This window comes from Chrysochloris asiatica, unplaced genomic scaffold (assembly GCF_000296735.1).
Source record: "Chrysochloris asiatica unplaced genomic scaffold, ChrAsi1.0 scaffold00018, whole genome shotgun sequence".
Taxonomy (NCBI): Eukaryota; Metazoa; Chordata; class Mammalia; order Afrosoricida; family Chrysochloridae; genus Chrysochloris; species Chrysochloris asiatica.
In genome coordinates, this window is record NW_006408536.1 from 31,893,844 (window position 1) to 31,900,633 (window position 6,790).

A 6,790-nucleotide genomic window follows, 5' to 3' on the forward strand; every position below is an offset into this window, starting at 1 on the left:
AATGTTTTATTGTGAATTATGTGATAGTTTACATGGGAGAACTTTAGTTTTACATTCATCCTATTGTGTATCTTTTCATTGCCATGGTTACAATCCCCTCCATGCATCATCAACCAAGCAAAGTGTACACCCTACAAGCCTGCACCCCGGTCTACAGCGCACAGCCCCTCTCCCTCTCTGGGTCTAAAGTCCCCAGCTGCTCCATCTCTCTACATCATCATCTCTGCCTCCATCTCAGGCATCACTGCTTCTCTGGGTAGGGTCCCGCTCTCCACTCTTCTCCCTTGATGGTCCCAGGGACCTCCGCTCCTAGACTGAAAAGTTACTCACTCCCCTCCTTGCTACAAAACATCTATCTTTACATTTCCAACCCTCACAATCAGTCCTGATAACAATTATTCACTATTGTATCACAAGAGACCTAACCGCATTTCCTTGCATCAGCCCTGCCTAGACAGATTGGATACTACTCAGTGGAGAGTCTACCTTCCTATATGCCATCTGGATCTAGGTTCCCTCTTGAAAACTTGTAAGCCAGTCACTTCCTGACTTTGTAGCCCCCCATTTTGGATAGTCAATGTCCAAGTTGCCCATCCCTGTCTACTCTGTGTATGAAGGAGGTGGGAATGATCCTCGCTGTAAAGATTTGTTCCCTCTTTTGAGCTACTGCATCTGTAGGTGTAGGTCAAATTCATGGGAAGGCTTTCTTTATGTTGACTCTGGAAAGAACTCCTTTTTCCTTGATTCTTTGATGATGATTATATGGGATGTTGTTTATCTTCTTTCACCTAAGCTTGTTTCCTTATCTAATCTCTTTTCTATCTTGAAATTGATTGATTTAACATATACATGACACACTGCTGTTGCATTAACATAACAAAGAAACCCAATCCTAAATGGGTTTATAACCACAGCCAGAAATCTATCCTGTCAAGTCAATTTAGACTTACAGAGACCCTGTAGGCCAGAATCCTGGTGTGGCACTGTAGGACTGCAAGGTCAGTTTGAACAAGGTCTCTGGTTCAAACTCACTTAGAACTGACTTGACACTTGAAAACAATGAAACATAGGACAGAGTAGAAGTGTTCCCTAGGGTTTCCAAGGCAGTCTTCTTTATGGAAGCAAATTGCCTCTTCTTTCTCCCTCTAAGCAACTGGTGGGTTCGAACAGCTGACGAGTTGGCTAGCAACTGAGCACTTAACCACTGTGCCCACCTGTATGTGAGGGGGCTTGAAAAAATGAAATGAAAAGAGAATGGGATTTTCCCACAGACTTTCTGAAGGCCTTTTATATTATTTGTGTTCATATTTTCATTATCCCATTTCATCATATAAATATGGTGTAATTCCTCTCCTTCAAAGCAATATCACCCCAACTCTGAGCCTGTCATATACAGATGGTTATTTTATCCATCATCTCAAACCCCATAATTTGGCATCTTCCAGCTCTCTCCCCTAACCAAAATTTATTAGAGACTGTATCTTGTAATTTCTGTATGGCAATGTCCAGAAATGACTATTTCTATACAGTGTTAAATTTAGAGTTACATTCTGGTTTTAGTTTCGTGTTAGTAATTCTGTCCTCAAAAAAAAAAAAAAAAAATGTGTATTTCATCAAGCGGGTAACTCAGAATGGCACATTCTATAATATGATATGGGAGTTCTTCAAGACATGATGTATAACATTTTAAATTATTCATCTAAACTCTATCACCATAATCCCTAAGGTAAAAAGGGAGTGAGTTGTTGAATGGAGAAAATGTAAAAAAAAGAAAAGGGAGATGACAAGAGTTATACCAGGTTGAAGCCACAGGCATGGAATTTCAAGGTTGGCCAACCTACAGTTTGAGTTGAGTTGGGTTCTTTATACTGCTATTATCCTTAAGGTCATTTTAATAACAGAGCAGTAAAGTTTGATTTGCTCGTGTTTCACCGTATAACCACTCATATTACAAATGGGGAAATGTTCCCCGGGAAAGCAAGGAGGAACATATGATTTCTGCGGTGAACATAGACCGCCAACAGGAAAGGCACAAAATGGAGATCGTAAAAGACTCAACGTCGAGAGTAACTCATTAAACTTTGATATTTCAAAAGAGAATAGGCAGGAAACATTTTAATTTTATGCCATTATGGTTAGTAACCGATGAGCTTAAGAACTTAATGTGAAATGTGCTTCTTTATTCTCATTTACCAGACTGAAGGACAAATGAACTGAATGTAGTTCACATTTCAGAAAGACTATATAAATTTCCCTTTAGGACTATAACATCCAACTGTTTATAAGAAAGACCAAGACTTACAGAAAAAAGATGGAAGAGCAAATGAATTCAATTTTACTTCACAGCCTTTTCTGAGAGCTATAATCGTAAAAAATAAAATAAAAATGAAAGCAGAATACCACATCTAAAATGGAAGGATGGATTGGCCACACAGCTAAAGACAGGTCATGAACCATATTGTAAAGTTTGAGCAGATTCAGATTTTAAAACAGGTAAGAAAGAAAAAAACAAAATGGCGCCAGTGGAGACTCTGAAACTTGCTCTTCATAGCTAGAGAGAAAGGAAGAAATGAAGAAAAAGAGCTGGACAGAAGATTTCAAAGGGTAGTTTAAAAAGCCACAGCCAAGTATAATGAGATGTGCAAAAACCTGGAGTTAGAAAAACTAAAGGGAAAACAAGCTCAGCATTTCTCAACCTATAAGAACTGAAGAAAACAAATCCAAGCCTTACTTGTAATATGGAAGGATGCTATGGACAAAACACTGAAGGGTACAAGAAGCATTTAAAAAAAGATGGAAAGAATACACAGAGTCACTGTACCAGAAATAATTGGTCAACATTCTGTCATTTCAAGAGGTAGTATATGATCAAGAATCAATGGTCCTGAAAGGAGACTTACAAGTTGTGTTGAAGTAATTAACGAAGAACGAGAATCCAGGAAGTGACAGAAAGCCAACTGCAATCTTTCAACAAACTGGTGTGGTGCTGGAAACACTCATTCGTCTATACCAAGAAATCTGGGAGGCAACTGCCTAGCCAACTGACCAGAAGATATCCATATTTGTGCCCATTCCAAAAAAAAAAAAGGTAACCCAACACAAGGCAGGAATTATTGAACCCTTTCATTAATATCATATGCAAGTAAAAAGTTTTAATAAAGTCCATTTGAAAATGGTTGCAGGATTGTATCCATGGGGAGCTGCCAGAAATTCAAGACAGATTCAGAGGAGGACATAGAATGAAAGGTATAACTGATGATATCAGATGGATCTTTGAAGAAAGCAGAGACTACCAGAAAGTGTGTTATTGGCTATGCAGAGGCATTCAGCTATGATGATCATAACAGACAATAAACAATGGGAATTCCAGAAAACTTAATGGTGCTTATGCAGAACCAGTACATACACCAATCAATGTACATACACCAATGGTGCTTCTGTATGAACCTGTACATACACCAAGAGGCAGTTTTTGAATAGGACATGGGGATTCTGGGTGCTTTAAAATCAGGAAAAGTGTGCATCAAGGTTGTACCCTTTCACCATATGTATTCATTCTGTATGCTGAGCAAATCATCTGAGAAACTGGACTACATGAAAAAAAAAACAAAACAAAACAAAAAAAAACAACCATCAGGATAAGGAGGAAGATTCATGAGCAGCCTGTGATATGCAGATGATACAATCTTGGTTGCTGAAAGTCAAGAGGACTTGAAATACTTACTGATGAAGATCACAGACTACAGCCTTCGGTATCGATTTCACCTCAATGTAAAGAAAAGAAAAATCCTCACCACTGGACCAATAAACAACATCCATATAAATGGAGAAAAGATTGAAGTTGTCAAAGACTTCATTTTGCTTGGATCAGCCATCAACACTCATGGAAGCAGCAGACAAGAAATCAAATGACTTATTGGATTAGGCAAATTTGCTGCGCAAAACCTCTTAAAAGCGTTCAATAGCAAAGGTATCAACTTGACGACTAAGGTGCACCTGACCCAAGCCGTAGTAGTTTCAATAAGCACATATGCATGTGAAAGTTGGACAATGAATAAAGAAGACAGTAGAAGAATTGATGCCTTTTGAGTTTTAGTGTTGGAAAAGAATATCAAAAGTGCCATGGACTTCCAGAAGAAAGAGAAATTCTATCTTGGAAGAATGTGCCTTTAGAAGCTAAGATGGTGACACTTTATCTCATGTACATTGGACATGTTATCAGGAAGGAGCAGTCCTTGGGGAAGGACATCATGCTTGGTAAAGTGGAATGTCAGTGAAAAAGAGGATCAACAAGATAAACATAGCAATGTTTCTGAGGATGGCATGAAAATTGCAAGTATTTCTTTCCGTTGTACAGGCTGGAAACAAACAAGAACATTCTTGATGACACAACTCAATCTCTACCAGATGTATTCTCAAATGACTGTCAGTTTGTCACACTGTGGTGGTTTTTATGTTGCTGTGGTCCTGGAAACTATGCCACCAGTATTTTAAATACCAGCAGGGTCACCCATGGTGGACAGGTTTCAGCTGATCTTCCAGATGAAGACAGACCAGGAAGAAGGAGCGACGGGCTACTTTTCAATCTTTAACCACTGAAAACCTAATGAAGTGTGGTGGAACGCTATCAGATATATTGCCAGAGATTAAGCATTATGAATAGCAGTGGAACGTTGTCAGATACAGTGCTGAAAGATGAGCCCCTCGGATTGGAAGTCACTCAAAATACAACTGGAAAAGAGCTGCCTCCTCAAAGTAGAGTTGACCGTGATGATGTGGATGGAGGAAAGATTTTGGTACCTTCATTTGCTGATGGGGCACAACTCAATATGAAGAGAAGCAAATGAAATGTATATATATACATACATACATACATACATACATACATATATACATATATATACACATATATATGTATATATATATATATACACATATATATATGTATATATATGTTGTTGTTAAGTGCTGTCGAGTATATATACACATATATATATGTATATATATGTTGTTGTTAAGTGCTGTCGAGTCAACTCTGACCCATAGTGACCCTGTATAGGGTTTTTGAGGAGCAACTGGTGAGCTTGAACTGCCAACCTTGCAGTTCAAATGGCTTTGCAGTCTGGTGCATTAATACACACCGCCACACCAGGACTCCTATATATCTATGTTGTTGTTGTTGTTAAGTGCCGTAGAGTCGGTTCTGACTCATAGTGACCCTGCACAGGGTTTCCGAGGCTGTAAATCTTTATCAGAGCAGAACGGCTATATCTATAACTATATCTATATCGATATATGAATATAGATATATAGATATATATAGTTGTTAAGGAGCTCTGGGAGCATAGTGGTTACGAATTCGGCTGCTAACCTTAAGGTCAGCAGTTTCAAACTACTCCCAGCTGTTCCATGGTAGAAAGATGAGGCATTCTGCTCCCATAAACATTTATAGCCTCGAAAACCCTGCACAGGGTCGGTACGAGTCGGAACTGACTCAATGACACACCACCACTGTATCTATTGCTGTAAAGTGTCATCAAGTCGGTTCTGAATAGCGTCTTCAAGAAACGGCTGATGAGTTTGAACTGCTGACCATATGGTTCAAGCCAACTTGCGGTTAAGTGCTTATCCTATAGTGCCACACCAGGAGTTACATACATATATATGTTGTTGTTAAGTGCTGTTGAGTCAGTTCCGACCCATAGCGACCCTGTATAGTAGTATTTCTGAGGAGCAGTGGGTGAGCTTGAACCATCAACCTTGCTGTTCAACCTGACTTTGAAGTCCAACGTACTAACCCACAGTGCCATACCAGGACTCCAGGGCAATGGGTTTAGTTGATTGGTTGATATACTTATGGATATGATCTCAATTGGATGATTTTTCTGCAATGTTAGTGAGATCATACCTGAGCAGAGTGTGTCTTAAGCCAATCCCATTTGAGACTAAGAGAAGTTGATGACGTAGAGACAGAAGCAAGCAGAACTGAGGGAAGATAGAAACCACATGGAGTTCGCCAAGGATCCCAGGAACAGAATCTGAAAAGAGACAAGGATTTCCCCCAGAGCCTTCCCCTTGGGTCCAGTGCCCTGAATTTGGACATCTAGCCTCCTGAACTATGAGAAAATTAATCCCTGTTGCTAAAACCACCCACTTGTTTTATTTCTGCCTGAGCCGCACAACACAGATAAGTCAAGAACATCTTCATCAACCACGGTCAAGTGGAAAGATTGAGTTTGCGGTAGAACTCCAGTAAAGTTAGTGGGAGGTAGGAAGGTTTCCCCTGGGATTTGTGCTCGTTATTGGATGCTACAGCGCGATCATCCAGGGTTCCAATGTGTGGGTTGTGATGGTGAGTAGTCAAGGGAAGTGTCTAAAAGGTTTGGTTTGGAGTTAAGGAGCCTGAGTAATGAAGACAGGAGTAAGGGAGCTGAGGGCATCTTGAGGAAACCATGATAGAACCAGGAAATGAAAATGGATTGAACTGGACATAGAGCCCAGTAGGAGTAATGGGCAGAGTCCTGGTGTGGTGCTTTGGGATAAAGTGCTGGATTGCAAGGTCAGCGTGAACCTCAAGGTCGGTGGTTCAAACCCACCAGACGCTCCTTGGAAACCCTATACAGGATCACTATGAGTCTGAACCGACTCCAAGGCACTTAACAACAACACCAGGAGTAATGGACCATGAAAAGGTCATGGGATTCATGGAAAACTAATGAAAGGAAGAGAATCACTGAGACCACCTTCAGGCTTGGACTAGAATCACCCCCCATGGCTCAATTTTCAACCA